The 16,643-nt window shown below is 41.6% G+C and overlaps 1 protein-coding gene across 2 annotated transcripts in view; it reads left to right on the top strand.

The window, feature by feature from the left end:
• Window positions 1–16,643, top strand: part of DOCK5 (dedicator of cytokinesis 5) — a 219,521-nt gene that overhangs the window by 41,316 nt on the left and 161,562 nt on the right. The gene's annotated exons all lie outside the window — the stretch shown is intronic.

Genomic DNA, 16,643 nt, shown 5'->3' on the forward strand with positions numbered 1-16,643 from the left:
GGAGTTTTATAGTGTCATGTCTTGTGTTTAAGTCTTTAAGCCATTTTTTTTTTTTCTTTTTGTGGTATGAGGGCCTCTCACTGCTGTGGCCTCTCCCGTTGCGGAGCACAGGCTCTGGACGCACAGGCTCAGTGGCCATGGCTCACGGGCCCAGCCGCTCCGCGGCACGTGGGATCTTCCCGGACCAGGGCATGAACCCGTGTCCCCTGCATCGGCAGGCGGATTCTCAACCACTGCGCCACCAGGGAAGCCCCCTTTAAGCCATTTTGAGTTCATTTTTGTGTGTGCTGTGAGGGTGTGTTCTAACTTCATTAATTTACATGCGGCTGTCAAACTTTCCCAACACCACTGCTGAAGAGACTGTCTTTTCTGTATTGTATATTCTTGCCTTCTTTGTTGAAGATTAATTGACTGTAGGTATGTGGGTTTATTTCTGGGCTCTCTATTCTGTTCCATTGATCCATATGTCTGTTTTTGTGTCAATACCACACTGTTTTGATTACTGTAGCTTTGTAGTATCGTCTGACATCTGGGAGGGTTATGCCTTCTGCCCAAAGCAATTCTTTTGACAACATTTCTTAAATAAATTATTTCTATTCCATTTTATTTGAATGCCAATTTTTCATTTACTACTTTCCTGTATTCAGGTCTATATTTCTTGGTTTTAAAAATTATGTTCAGGGACTTCCCTGGAGGTCCAGTGGTTAGGACTCTGCACTTCAACTGCAGGTGGCACAGGTTTGATCCCTGATCAGGGAACTAAGATCCCACAAGCCATGGAGAGCGGCCAAAAATTTAAAAAGTAATAAATAAAATTGTGTTCAACTTATCTGTCTATTCCAAAACAGTCACCTTGGTTTCATTATTGAAGCTTTAGGGTAATTTTTAATCACTTAAAAAAAATAAATTTATTTTATTTTATTTATTTATTTATTTTTTTGCGGTATGCGGGCCTCTCACTGTTGTGGCCTCTCCCGTTGTGGAGCACAGGCTCCGGACGCACAAGCCTAGCAGCCATGGCTCACGGGCTTAGTTGCTCCGCGGCATGTGGGATCGTCCCGGACCAGGGCACGAACCCGTGTCTCTTGCATCGGCAGGCAGATTCTCAACCACTGCGCCACCAGGGAAGCCCTATTTTATTTTATTTTTGGCTCTGTTTGGTCTTCAGTTGGTATATGTGGGCTTTCTCTAGTTGTGGCGAGCAGGGGCAACTCTTCGTTGCAGTGTGCGGGCTTCTCATTATGGTGGCTTCTCTTGTTGTGGAGCATGGGCTCTAGGCACATGGGCTTCAGTAGTTGCGGCACACAGGCTCAGTAGTTGTGGCTCACGGGCTTAGTTGCTCTGCGGCATGTGGGATCTTCCCGGGCCAGAGCTCAAACCCATGTCCCCTGCATTGGCAAGTGGATTTTTAACCACTGTGCCACCAGGGAAGTCCCTAGGGTAATTTAAAAATGTGTTGGGGCAAGTCTCCTTGTGGTAATTCTTCATTTTCATAATATTTTTAATATTTTTCACTATTTATTCCTCCAGTTGAACTTGTTTCTGTATCAAACTCTTTAAACATACATTGGGATTTTAATTAGAATTTGAGTATATGTTTTATGTAGAGCATTGAAATTTTTACTGAGAAATATTAAATTTTCATTATAGGAACATCATATGTTTCTATTTCCTTGAGTCTTGTATCCTGTAATCTTTTGAACAACAAACAAAAAATTTGACCCAATAATTCTAAACTCAGCTGAACTTGAAGGCAACAAAAACTTGCAGATGCTGTGCAGTTCCCTGGTGGTCCAGTGGGTAGGGCTTGGTGTTTTCACTGCTGTGGTCCAGGTTCAGTCCCTGGTTGGGGAACTGAGATCTAGCAAGCTGGGCTGCATGGCCAAAAAAAAGAAAAGAAAAGATAAGATTTGCATATGCAAGAGCCAAGAAAGAGTGCCACACATGTTCAACTTAAGTTACTTGGAGATTGTCTTCGTCCATTCAGGCTGCTGTAACAAAATATCACAGACTTGTTGGTTTATAACTACCAGAAATTTATTTCTCACAGTTCTGGAGGCTGGAAGTCTGAGATTAGGGTGTCAGCATGGTTGGGTGAGACCTCTTCCAGGTCTCAGACTTATCCCTGGATGCTTGCATGGAAGAGGTTTGTGGCTCTGTAGGATCTCTTTTATAACAGCACTGATCTCATCATGAGTGCTCCATGCTCATCACCTAATCATCCCCCAAAACCTCATCTACTAATACCATCACCTTTGGGGGTTAGGATTTCAACATATGAATTTGTGGGGGCGTGGGGAACAGAAGCATTTTACTCTAGACAACCTAAAGATCCATCTAAATAATGCAGAAATAAGGAAGTAATGCTATAAAAAGATCAGTGGTAAATCAGAAACCAATTAGACATGAATACATGCAACTAATTAATTTAAATATAGCTGCAAAATAGCAGGCACCAGTAATTTTTCAAAAAGCAGATAAATACTATAAAAATTATTGATTAACTATAAAGTTATGCAGTGAAACTGCCAGGTTGTATGAACAAAAACTAGGAAGCAGTTTGAGGAGGAGTCTGAGGATATAGTGATTGATTTTCTCTTAGGTCAGTTGATTGATGTTTAATTAAAGGTATTGATAATTAAGTGTAGGTTCAAGAGATTTTTTTTTAAGTGTCAAAGCAAGCACGAATAGAGTGGAATTTTTTGTTTTTTTTTTTTTTACTAAAATGAAAAAAATTAAGGTATAATTTACATACATAAAATTTACCTTTTTTTAGTGCATAAATCTGTGAATTTTGACAAACTCCTTTAGCTGTGCAACTATCACCACAATCAAAATGTAGAATACTTTTATCACCTGCAAAAGTTTTCCTGGGCTCCTTTGTAGTCAGCTCTCTTTTCAACCCCAGCACTTGGCAACCACTGGTCTGTGTTCCTCCCCTGTACTTTTCACCTTTTCCAGTATGTTCTATAAATGGAATCATACAGTATGTATGTACCCTATTGAGTCTGGCTTCTTTCACTTGATATAACACATGTGAGATTCATCATGTTGTAGCAGTAGTTGTTCCTTTTCACTGCTGAGGAGAATTCCAGTGTACAGATGTAACACAGCTTGTTTATTCGTTCTCTTGTTGAAGGACATTTGGGTTGTTTCTAGTTTTTGACAAATACAATTAAAACCTCTCTATTTGTACAGAGAATTACCTTATTATATTGCCAGAAGGGGGAAAAGGAAAGCAGAGTCCACAGAGCAAGAGATAAAACAAAACAAAGAAGATAGAAAGCACAAAGTAAGATGATAAAAATGAGATGCAACTATTTGTAACAATAACAATATTGTTAAACTTTCCATTAAATGACGGAGACTTGAGAGGAAAAATATGGCGCCAAGTTTAGGCAACTAAATTTTCCCTTCCTGAAATTTCTTGAAAGGGCCAAAGAACTATCAGGATAGAGGCAACCTAGAATCAGCCCTATTTGTTAGGGAGCTTTGCAAACCATACCCCCTCCCCCCCATTCAGCACATTTTCATATATCACGTATTCTACTCACACACACCACACTCCAAATTACTTCCCCAACCCACCATCTGCCGCAGAGGAAATTTTTCACGGTGTCAGAGCATAGTATAAATAAGGAGAAAAGACAAAGATTTGTCTACAGTGGTGTTCAGACAGGACCTGACTGAAGGATGCTGCCAGGAACGCTCTTGGCTCCCTTTTGAGGAGATCTAATGAAGGGATTTAATGATTTAATGAAGTCTTATAATTTAGGGAAGTAGAGAGTAACCAACACAAGTCCTCTTTTGTCGCTGTTGAGCAGCCATCTCAGGAAGGCCTGTGTACCAAGAAGCTCACTGAAACTGAGTCCCCCTAAAATTGAGTTCCCCTACTGAGTTTATGATTAACCTTTCTATCCAAAACTTTATTTGCTTTCCTGTCCTGCCCCCTGTTCCCCTCAGGATTGCAGAGTATCAAAGAAAAGGGGGACTTGAAACTGAGCAGGACCCTGTGGGACCTTCCCAGGTGCAGAAGCTCCTCTGTGTCCCCTGTTTTTGTTTGTAGAAAAAGGCTTTAGTCTCCTAGGCCTTCCCTGAGTTCCAAAGAGCAGAGACTCAAGCAATTCCTAGTTAAGGAGGTAAGGGAATGCAGAAACAGAGGAAAAGCAGTCAAGAAACAATAGTTCAGTGATAAAACAGAGTTCTAATTCCTCCTCAAGGGATATACAAAACAATCGGACACATATCTTTTTCTGCAGTAACTAAGACCCCCACCCTGGTGGAGGATGGTGACTGTGTGCTGACCACAAGCACATAGGTCCCAGACTGGCTGGAACCAGGAGGCTGAGGATTAAGATTCTTGAAACACCACCCGATTACCTCACCACCAACCAATCAGAAGAAAATCATGCCCCCTGTAACCCTCACCCCAAATATTGCTTTCAAAAGCCCTTCCCTAAAACACATCTGGGAGTTCGGAACTTTTGAGCATGAGCTGCCTGTTCTCCTTGCTTGGTGCCTGCAATAAACGCTGCACTTTCCTTCACCAGAACCCAGTGTCAGTAGATTGGCTCTGCTGGGCAGCTGGCGAGCAGACCCAAGTTTGGTTCAGTATCACCATGGTTACAGAGGGCCATGCCTGATGTCACCCTCTGGTTGTGGGGCTCCTCTTTGCATGGAGCACCAGGAGGGACCTGGGCAGGTCCCGTCACACTAGGTTGAGTTGGTTAAGCTTTAAATTATGCAGAATAGGTTGAGGTGTATAATCTCCGAAAAGGTGAAACCATGGAAGGCTGGGATAATTGGGGATGAGCTTGTGGTTGAATTGGCCTTTTGTAAACTTAATTTATGGGATAGGATTTGGTCCAATGGAGTAAAGTAGAGAGGGCCATTCAAGAAAGGGGATTACAAAAGAAGACTCAGATAGAACTGAGCTTTGAAAGTTCTTAAATCACATGCATCAGTAGAAAATAGAGAACTAGCAGAAGATTTTTGAACTGGGGAATAAGATGTTATAAGTAGTGTTAAAAAGTATTAGAGTGGCACAATTATACAATGTAGTGTTATAATACCAGTAATACCTAGTTCTTCCCCTGGTAAGTGTTTGTTTATTCAATCTCCACAGTAGCCCTGTGATTTAATTATTATTATCTGTCTGTCCCTGTTGAAAAACAGAATCTAACCAAGGAAATTTAAGATCTAATTGGCTTTATTAGGTGATTCATGAATCCTGCAGCATCCCACCTAGCAACTAGAAGCGTGCTCTAAAAGGTTGTATGAACTGGAAGGTTTTTATAGGAAGAAGGGTAGGGCAAGGGAGCTACTAGCAAAAGGAAAGAAAGGATTATTTTTTAGGCCAGGATTTCTTTTGTGGGAGGATGAGAACAGTAAGGGTTTCACCACGTGGATTTCCTCTTCTTCCTCTGGAGGATGGATAGGGTGCACTTGTCAGATGACCTCATTGGTGCTGACCAGAAAATTCCAGGTTGGTTGATTAAGATTACATTTTTGGTGGTAGGTATTAAATCTAGGTTTCATATCTTGGGCTTTAGCACAAGTGACGCCATTTGGGGCCTGTGGTTTTTAACATCCCGTTTTGCACAAGAGGAGAGACTGCAGGCAGGGTGATCAGTTAAGATCCAAAGGTAGTAGTCTGAGTTCTAGATCGTGAAGGAAAGACTAAAACCGTAGGACTGGAAACGGAGAGCAACAAGTCTAAGATGGCTCTATGGGTATCAAGCCTAAGTGACTCAAAAGAGCAAAGTCACCAAGCATCTCTCTTTGTTTTTACTCCTTATCTGTACTGTAGGTCACGGCTTATTGATTAATTGGTTATACTGAAATAAAGTATAATGTACTAGTGTGGAAGACCAGGAAATATGTTTTTCACTAGCTTTAGCGTGCTTTCTAGTTTTATTTTTTATTTTTATTTTATTTTTTGGCTGCATCACATGTGGCATGCAGGATCTTAGTTCCCTGACCAGGGATCGAACCTGTAGTGGAAGCATGGAGTCTTAACCACTGGACTGCCAGAGAAGTCCCCGATTTCTATTTTTAAATGCCAGAAAACAAGCAAGGCTAGATTTCTGGTTGGAAAAATGTTATTATGCTATTAACATTTAGATTGTGCTGTAAGTTAGGTTGTTCTATTTTATGAGCAATATTTTCTTTTTATGAACTTTCATGCCTAAAATATTTTAATGCTTTGGGGATAACTTGAGGTGTTTCGAATTTGCATGCTACTTTACTTTTGATTATTTTCGAATGTACGTGAAAAAAAGTGGAATTCTGGTGAATTTTTTAAAACGTAAAGTGGTCATGGTGATACACAAATCAAATTTAGATTTTTCGTTTGTCCTTAAATTAAGTCATAGAAATATTGTATTTACTTTTCTAGAGACTAGAGGAAGAAATGAGATTGAAAGGACATTTCCATATCTTTGCATTGAATTGACTCTGGCTAATTGTATTGGGTAAAATTTTTATTTGGTTGCTAAAATAAATATATTAAGAAGGTAAACAAGTCAGAAACCTAGTTCCTCAGGTTCATAGGCCTGATGCTTGCTTGCTTATTTGATTCATTCATTCATTCCAGAAATGGTAATTGATCATTTGTTTTTTAATCCTCCATTGTTTTCATTGTTTACCTTAGAAGTACAGTTCAATACAGGGTGAAATTTATTATAAAGACTACTTATGTGGCCTTTGGAAAAAGCTATTCCAGCTTGCTCATCCCAGACTGAATCTAACTAGCTGTATGGTCTTGGGTTCTTAGCTTTCTTGTAAGTGGAAAGAGCAGTGGAATCTAGAATTTCCATTAACGTTATCCAGTTTTAAAGGTTTCTAAAAAAATTTTTTTAAGATAAGTTTTGTGGAACTCACCAGTGTTGTTTTGTGGTACCACAAGGCATTTGTGTTGACAATGATTGAAAATGAATATGAATACCTAGATTTAAGTCTCAGCTCTACCACTTAACTAACGTAGTGGTAGTAAAGTTAGTTAACGTTTACCCAGGATTTACTATGTACCAGGCACAAATTTAAGTGCTTTACCTTTATAATCCCTTAATGCTCACAAGAACCCTGTATGTGAATTGCTATAATTGTACCCATTTTACAGGTGAGGAGACGGGGGCATCAAGAATTTAAATTACCTCCAATAAGAATCAGTAAATACAGAGCCAGTGTTTGGACACAGGTAGTCTGAGACCAGAGCTGGTATAATTAGTAGTATTGTAATCCTGTCGACTGACCCCTTAATCGCTCAGAGATTACTTTTTTAAATCTGTAAAATGAGGCCCATGTTCACTCTTCTTTGCTGGTTTGTGTGAGGCTCAAATAAGTAATGCAGAGGTTCTTGAAGTGTTGACCTGAACCAGCAGTGTCATTCCTACCTGGGAACGTGTTCAAATGCAAATTCTGGGGCCCCGTTCCTCACCTTCTGACTCAGAAACTAAAGATGGGGCCCAGCAATCTTGTGTTTTAACAAGCCCTCTTGGTGATTCTGATGCATGCTAACATTTGTGAACCACTGAAATATTAAATGTTGAATTCATAAAAGAATATTTACAACACTTGTATAAAAAGAAACTAACAAAACCCCCCATGTATCCCCATCTAATGAATAGCAATAAAAAGTTCTTTGTATGTTAGACCCACCCTCACGCTTCTCCCTAATAGTCAGACATCGCAGCCCCACCCTGGAAGTAAAAGTATTCTGAAATGAGTGTGTTTTATTTTCATAATTTTTTCCTATAGTTTTACCACATATATATGTATATTTTAAAAACCTAATTCATTTAGTTTTCCAAGATTTTGAGTTTTGTCTAAAGGTATCTGTGTATATCGCTCCTGTATTTTTAAAAAATTTGCTCAACATTTTGTTAGTGGTATGTGTGCAAAGAATGTATTCATTTTCCCTGATGTATTCTATGTTTGAATATAACATAACTTATTTCCCCATTTTCCTTTCAATGGACGTTGGGTTGGTTCCAGTTTTTGCTACTACAAACACTGCTACTATGAACATTCTTATATATATTTCTTGGTACACTTGTGCAAGAGTTTCTCTGGGAATTGTTTGACCTGAAATCTATAGGAAGAAATGCACTTTACATCATAATCCAGCAATTTCAGCTTGCTTGTTATAGTATAGAGAAATACAGTGGACTTTTTTTTTTTTTTTGTATATTGACCAAAATTGGGTCCTAAAACCTCCTTAACCTCACTCATTAGTTCTAGTAACTTTTGTAAATGCCTTAAAATTTTCTGTATAGATGACCAAATCATTTGCTAATAAACACAGCTTTATGACATTCTTTCCAATTAGTAAGCTTTTCATTTCTTTCTTGCATCATAGCACTAGTTACAGCCACATTAAAATGTAGAATAGAGAGCAGATATCCTTGCCATGTTCCCAGTATTAGGGAAGCACATTTAATATTTTACGGTTCAGTATGTTTGCTATAGGTGCATCATGTGTGCTTTTTTTTTTTTTTTTTTTTTTTTTTGCGGTACACGGGCCTCTCACTGTTGTGGCCTCTCCTGTTGCAGAGCGCAGGCTCAGCGGCCATGGCTTCACGGGCCCAGCCGCTCCGTGGCATGTGGGATCCTCCCGGACCGGGACACGAACCCGTGTCCCCTGCATCGGCAGGCAGACTCTCAACCTCTGCGCCACCAGGGAAGCCCCATGTATGCTTTTTATCAGATTAAAGATATTCATAATTTGTTGACACTTTTTATCATCAGTGGATATCAGATTTTATCAAATGCTTTTTCTGCATCTATAGAGATGATCATATTTTTTCTCTCTTTTTATCTTCATGTGGTGAGTTACATTGATTTTTTTAATGGTCCTGGAGCTGTTTAGAGGTGTGTTGTTCAGTTTCCAAATATCTTGGGATTTCCTAAATGTCTTTCTGTTATTGATTTGTAATTTAATTCCATTGTAGTCAAAGAACATACTTTGTATGATTTGAATACTTTTCAGTTAACTGGGACTTTTTCTGTTGCCTGATCTGCATCATTTCTGGGTCCTTTTCTATTGATTTCTTTTTCTCCTAACTATAGGTGATTATTTTCCTTCTTCCTTGCATGTCTTATAATCATGAACTGAATGTCAGATGTTGTAAATTTTATTATGTTGGGAGTTTGAGCCTTGTTCTGGGATGGATTTGAATTATGAGGAAACTTTCATTCTCTCCAGGTTTGCATTTGATCTTTATTAGGTGGGATCAGCACAGCCTGTAGTCTGGGGCCAGTTTGGTTGCACTACCAGGGCAATACTCTTCTGAGTACTGAAGCCAGTGGCCACATACCATAAGGTTTCTTGTCTCTGGCTGTGGAGAATGTGAACTGTTCCCAGCTCTGTGTGAGGCTTGGGAATAGCTCCTCCTGTTCTTTCCCAGTGGTTCTTTTCCTTGCCCTCGGGAATTTTCTTCACACGCATGGGCTGATCTGTAATCAGCTTAAGCTAGTAGGGAAACTTATGCAGCCCTCCCCTCTCTGATTCTCTGCTCTGTATGTTCTAGTCACTTTGACTTCCCTGAATTCTCAACTCTCTTCCCTCACCTTAGGGTGACTCCTGGGCTGTGTTTCGGCTTCTCCTCCCTGCACTTTTGCCTGGAGATGCAACTGTAGATTTCCCTCATCTGTTTCCCTTCTCTCAGACGTCACCCTCCTGTGTTGTATGCTGTTCAGTGTCTGAAAACCACTGTCATATTTTTGTCCATTTTTTAGATGTTCAAGATGATAGTTCATCTGATCCCTGTGGTCCACTTTGGCCACAAGTCTAAATGAATATGTATTTTTAAGTTGAATAGAGAGAAAAAGATTCCAAATTCAGACTGAATTTCCAATGCAAATCGATTAGCCCAGCGTTATGTGTCTTTGTGATTTCATACTTCTCTTTTCTGTTATGGTGAAGAACCTTCCAGGGACATTACCAATACTTACTCGTTTTTATGTTTCTTCTTATTTTATTCTTACAGCAACCCTGAGGTAGGCAAAATAGCAGGTTACAAATGTCACTTTATTGATAAGAAAACTGAAGCCCCCCAAATTCAATGACTTTCCTGAGAGTCTGCAATGGTAGGTTTTTGGCCAAGCTGCAGAAAGTACCTTCAGTAGCCTGACTGTAATTTGGTGTCATCTTCGTCTGGAACACACCGGGCTTCCATTTCTTCATTTATGAAACAAGGAGGTTTCCCAGATCTCTTCAGTGTCTGGCCTTCTCCTCAGTTCTCTGCTTTTCCGATTTGCCCTTTGCTCCCAGCCGCATGTACACATTCTGTTTTCTCATGGTGCTTTCAGTAGGACGTGACTCTGGTGTACATAATACGGGAGAAGCTGTTCTAAGACCCTCCTGAACGTGCCCCGCCCCGGGGGCTAAGGGCGACCAACTGAGCTTGTCCTGGGACAGGCCCTGTGGAGACAGATGTAAAAGCTGCTGCCTTTGTATTTGCATTTTCAGATAGGTGATATTAAATTAATGGGTTTTCCAGCCTAGTAGGGGATCTTTCATTTTCTCAGTTTATCTGTGCTTTGTCTCACATTTCAGGTACATATGGAGAAAATCATAACTAACATTTTTGACTGTCATTTTAAAGTGCTTGTTCTAGAGTCTGCAATAATTGGTGGCTTTTATCTTCTCTTTTTCTTTTTTGGCCTTGCCACCACATGTGGGATCTTAGTTCCCTGACCAGGGATCGAACCTGAGCCTCCTGTGGTGGGAGCATGGATGCTTAACCCCTGGACCACCAGGGAAGTCCCGGCTTTTATTTTTAGATTCTCTATTCCTCAATTATGATTTCTGTCCATAAGGTAGATGCCGCAAACTCAGCCCAATCTTAGATCTGACCATTTTTATCTTAGATCTGTCTCATTTTTATTTAATAAGAATGCATACCAAGAAGAACCTGATACTAATACCTTATTTGATTAGGGGAAGGTGTTCTGGACTTGTTAGTAAGTTAATTTTTTTACTTCCTCATTAAAACCCTGCCATAGTTGCCCTCTGATTTTTTTCTCTTTTATTTTTCCTTAACAAGAAAGAGATCGGTTGAAAAGAATAGAAGCTAGTAGAAGTATAAGCATGGTAACATTAGAATGTGTACTTTCGGTGTTATACCCAGATTGAGAGTGCTATAGTGAGTCCACGATTGAGTGATATAGTGAGTCCATGAATCCTTGGTATTCTGAATAACACCCTGACTCCTCAGTTGAATCACTGCAGAAATGCTTGGAAGGGGCAGCAAGAAAATGGTTAAAATACTGAACTATTCCCCGATTCTCATGCTGTTTCTAAGGGGAGCTTTACACTTAGCTGCCTGCAATGAAATGCATTTGCTGTCCTTAAGGACATCTTCCCTTTGTTGTCCGGCTTTCCCTTGTCAGGACTGTTGAGGCTAGCTTGTCCCGTTACCTGTACAGACCTTCATGATCCCCAGTTTTCACTGAATGACTTCCACTGTCCTGTTGGTGAGGGCAGTGGTGTCCATCTGTGAGGATGTGCTTGCCGTCATGCCCGAAGTGGGAAGCCAGACAGGGCAAGAAAGGGGGAAAGGGAAGCTGACTGCCATTTACCCTGTGTCTACCAGGGCTTGTCATCTTCCTAGAGGCTCTGCTACGTTCTCCTCTTTGGAAGCATATACTGGTGCCTCAATTTCTTACATAGACTAACTGTGGGGAAACTCCTGGTGTTTGTAGAACAAAGACTTTTATTCTGCAGTTTTGAGTTGCCTTGTTTTAGCTTTACATGTTTCATGTAAATTTAATTTCATATTAATTTTTTTTTTTTTTTTTTTTTCGGTATGCGGGCCTCACACTGTTGTGGCCTCTCCCGTTGCGGAGCACAGGCTCCGGACGCGCAGGCCTGGCGGCCATGGCTCACGGGCCCAGCCGCTCCGCGGCATGTGGGATCTTCCCGGACCAGGGCACGAACCCGTGTCTCCTGCATCGGCAGGCGGATTCTCAACCACTGCGCCACCAGGGAAGCCCTCATATTAATTTAAATGAGATGGCTTGGAGGTAATCCTTTGGTACCAGTGAGGAAATAAACAAACCATAGTGGAGTTTATATCTGTGAAATATCTCTCCCATTAAAGATATATTTATCTGTTCTAGCCACAAATAGATATAATCCTTAAAATAGAGATTTCTAAAGAATAACCAATGAACCGGTCATGAAGTCTCCTAACTAGTCATTAAATTCTCCTGAAGATCTAGAAAATGAAGTTAAGAATCCTGTAAGAGCTGCTCCTGTGCAGTACCTTTGGTGACAAGTAGAAGCTGTTGTCCTCATCTGACAGCCCCTGACCTGGATGACCAGTCTGGAGTCTAATTGGAATGATCAGCATAAAACCACATTTTTTTTTTTTTTAAACTCCTGGGGTCATACTTCCTGTTGAATCTGATTGTCTCGTCCTTGTAGTAGACTGGAATTAAAGAGCAAAAGAAAAAAGTCCACTTGGCCTTCTAGGACATTATTGCATTGACCCCAGGGTGAAGATAAAGACACTGATGTGCCTTTTTAGTCTTAATAGTTCTAATGGCTGAAAGTAGGCAGATCAAGATAATAATGAAAAAGAGGAAGTTTGATCCTCTTGATAACATTCTAAGTAGCAGACAACTCAAGTCGGGACCTCGTTCTGTGTTTGCTGTATCTTTCTTTCATAGCCGCTACCAAACGCCTAATAGAAAACGTCATGTTTTAGTTATTCTTCAGGGGGTTGTAATTTGAGGATTCATGAAAAAGCCTAGTGTATCAGAAAGATTAACTACTAGTAACCCATCGACTTTTCATTGTCAAAATCAATCCTCGTATTGGGGCCTATCAGACTATTCTTATTCTGTTGGTTTCTTGTTGCATAATGCTAAGACCTCAAATTTCTTCTCTTTTTTCCTCTCTCTCATGAAAGTCTGGTTTAAAAGAAAAGGCCAGGCCAAATCAAAGATTTGGTAAAATGCAAACTACTTTACACTTGTAGACATACTGTCTTATCTAGTTGGCTCTGCAAAATTATACTTTTGTGATATAAACAGTAAGCTGCTCAGGGCAGAATTCCAGCAGCTTGTCTTTCCCAACCTTGCACGTAGCAGCCAGCAAGGCGGTTCATACACAGCGACTCCCTTTCTCTTGTTTAATTTCCTCAGACAAAACAAGGCATTGCAGTGGTGCCTGCTGATTCGAAACGACACAACTTGTTTCTCTTGCCTCTTATCATAACCTCGTGAATCAGAGGCTGTTGGAGCCATAGGGTCCCTTAGAGTCATCTGGTCCATCCATGCCTTGTTTACAGATGAGAAACTGAGGCCCAGACGAACTCATCCAAGGTCATGCATGTGTAACTGCTTTGTTTAACCCACAGGGTTTCCTTTACTTCTCCTCTTTCTCTGTCTTCCTCTGTAACAGTTTATTCACATTCTGGGGAGAAAACATGATCCACGGAGCATGTTAGTTGTATGCCTGGTTTTGAAATAGCACCAGACGAGCAGACAACATGATCACCAGCCTGTATTGGGGTGGCCAAAAAGTTTGTTTGGTTTTAAGTAAAAATAAAAGACACCTTTCATTTTCACCAAGAACTTCGTTGAACAATGCATTCACTAACAGAACGAACTTTTTGGCCAACCCAGTATGATAAAGAGTATTTGGGGAAGTAGGGGTCTCGTTTAATGAGAGAATTCTAAGGCAGACAACATACTGAGCCTCTATCAGGTTCTTTTCTTTGCTGCCAGGCTCTTCCAGGGCATCCCTTTGGCATCGTGGACCAGCCTGGTAAAATGGGATGAATGGGTCTTCACAGGACGGCGTCAGTAACAGCTCTGCTGCTGGTAAAGCTGGGTTCCTCGGGGCAAGGGGCTGATCCCTTCTGAGTTTCCTCATTAAATAATACGATAATTGGCACCCACTCCATACAATTATTATATTCCATATGGAAGTGAAATCATAAACTACAAGGGAAATGAAGTGGATTAAGGAGGGGGTTGGGAAGGGCGTGGTTCTAAAGTGCAAGTCGTTGGTGTAAATAGATGACATTATAAGTGACGGGAAATCTTGTTAGTACTTCTGCCCAAAGACGTGCAACAGAGAGTACAAATGCCCTCTACCTGGTGACTAGTCACAACAGCGAAAGGCATGGCTGAAGAATGTGTTTCCCACGTGAAGCTCTTTGAAGGCTTGGGTTGGAAAGGCAGATTCTCTCGTGTAATTAGCAAAAGAGAGGCCAGAGGAGGTGATTTGATCATCCCTTTCATGAGTGGTTGGAAACCACAGCTGCTGCTTCTGAGGGAAGCAGGAGTACCTTGAAGTTTGGGGGAAGAAGTGATGAATAACTGAATCGATCGGTGGGTTTTATAAAGGCCACTCTTGTGCCTTGAGCATCTTCTTTGGGCCTCATCCAGTGCCTTGGAACGTGAAAGGCACAAAGTAATGTGTAACCAGGTCCCCATTCATGAAGGCTTTGCCTTCTGATGGGTGGCAGATGATAACACAAGATTATCTGTGATTTAAAGCCCAAACTGTGTTAAAGGAAAAATTGCGGGACGTCGGAGGAAAAAGAGAGATCCTTGCAGGGTGATAGGGAGTCAGTAATCATTTGGCGAACTGCATGGTGAATGTGAGCTTTACAGTGCGAGGAAGAAAACAGATAAGCTGTTGTTCCAGGCAGAGGTAAACGGTGAGCTGAGCACAGAATTTAGGGGAGGTTATGAGTCCTGACTGGAGCAGAGGGTGGAATTTGGCAGATGATGGAGGCAAAGGTGGATAATTAAGGCCAGGATAATTTCGGGAGCGCTTTGATTGTCAGGCTCGGGAATCTAGGAGTTAAGGAAACATAATAGTCTATGGGGTGTGTGTGTGTGTGTGTGTGTGTGTGTGTGTGTGTGTGTGTGTGTGTGTGTGTGTGTGTGTGTGTGTTTACAGCAGTCCTTGGTAGGTGTTTGTAGCTTGGAGCTACAGTGCCAGGTGCTGCCTTTGAGAGCTTCTGCTTACTTTCCTGGTGACTAAGGATGAGGAAGAGGTGAAGCTTGGTTTGGTGATTACACAACACATTGTGACACGGCAACCTCTCTACTTCCTGATTCCATCTGCTGGTGGGGTCAGTGCGAGGAACCAGTTTGGGAGCAGGCAGTGAATGGGGTCTCGAGGGACTCAGGGATGTGAGTTCTACATTTTCTGTGGAGACCCAGCAGTATACCTAGTGGGCGCCAAACATTTGAATCAAGTAGCAGTTAGACGAAGGAAGTGACCCTCAGTGGATCAGTAGCCGTGGCCTCGTGGCCCAGGAAGAAGTCTAGGAACCAGGAACTAACTCCTTCTGAATGCTGTGCAGTTTCTGCTAGCCCACTGCATCAGCCCTATCTTATTCTGAATTCATATTATAGTCCACGAGCTCAATAGTAAACCAGTTCCAGTATCATCTGTCTAGACTTCTGTGCCAAGACTACAGAAGAACCCATATTTGGGTGATTCTCTTCAAAAAGAGAGGCCACTTGAAAAACGTGGGGCTGGAGGTCTGCTTCTCCTGTTCTGGGATAGATTGACTGTGAGGGACCTGCAGTCAGGCTGCTGATCTCGGTACATCGCAGGCTCAGGAAAGAGCGGGAGGTACCATGATTGGATTGGATACCTTTCTTCCCTTCTTTTTTTTTTTTTTTAAAAATTTATTTATTTATTTATATTTGGCTGTGTTGGGTCTTCGTTTCTGTGCGAGGGCTTCCTCCAGTTGTGGCAAGCGGGGGCCACTCTTCATCGCGGTGCGTAGGCCTCTCACTATCGCAGCCTCTCCCGTTGCGGAGCACAGGCTCCAGACGCGCAGGCTCAGTAATTATGGCTCACGGGCCTAGTTGCTCCACGGCACGTGGGATCTTCCCAGACCGGGGCTCGAACCCGCGTCCCCTGCATTGGCAGGCGGACTCTCAACCACTGCGCCACCAGGGAAGCCCTCTTCCCTTCTTAATGACCCTTGTGGGATCTGGCAGATGGTTTGATGGATTGAGTGACCAGCCTCATGTGCTCATAAGAGCTGCAGAGATGGGGAACATCGTGGGGTTCCTTGGATGGTCAGGGGTTAGAACTGAATCTCTAAGGTGGTTCTTTTTCCCTGAAAGGATGCAGCTCACTCATCATGAGAGAGGGCAAGAAATAAATCTACCTTTAAAAAAAAAAAAAAAAAAAAAAAAGCTTCATCAAAGTCTAATTTATATACCATAAAATCCACCCGTTTTAAGCATATAGTTGATTGAGTTTGAATAAACGTGCAGTGTTATGTGGCCATCACCACGATCCAATCCGTTTTAGGCTGTTTACAGCTCTGTAAAGCTTCCTGGGGCCTCGTGCTCTGTGGCTATTCCCACCCACAACCCACGAAACAATCAGCTGCCCTCTGTCGCTGAAAGACGTGCCTCTTCTGGACGTTACAAGGAAGTGGAAGCCTAACGTATGTTTTGTGCATGGGACTTTCATTTCACATAATGTCTTTGAAGCATCCGTGTTGTAGCATGTGTTCATATTTCATGCCTTTTTATTGCTGACTGATATTCCATTGTGTGGACAGAGCATATTTTACTTATCCACCGATTCTTCAGTGGATGAACTGTTTCCAGCTTTCAGCGGTTGTGAATAATGCTGCTATATTGCTTTC

Source organism: Kogia breviceps, chromosome 8 (assembly GCF_026419965.1).
Source record: "Kogia breviceps isolate mKogBre1 chromosome 8, mKogBre1 haplotype 1, whole genome shotgun sequence".
NCBI classification, from domain to species: domain Eukaryota; kingdom Metazoa; phylum Chordata; class Mammalia; order Artiodactyla; family Physeteridae; genus Kogia; species Kogia breviceps.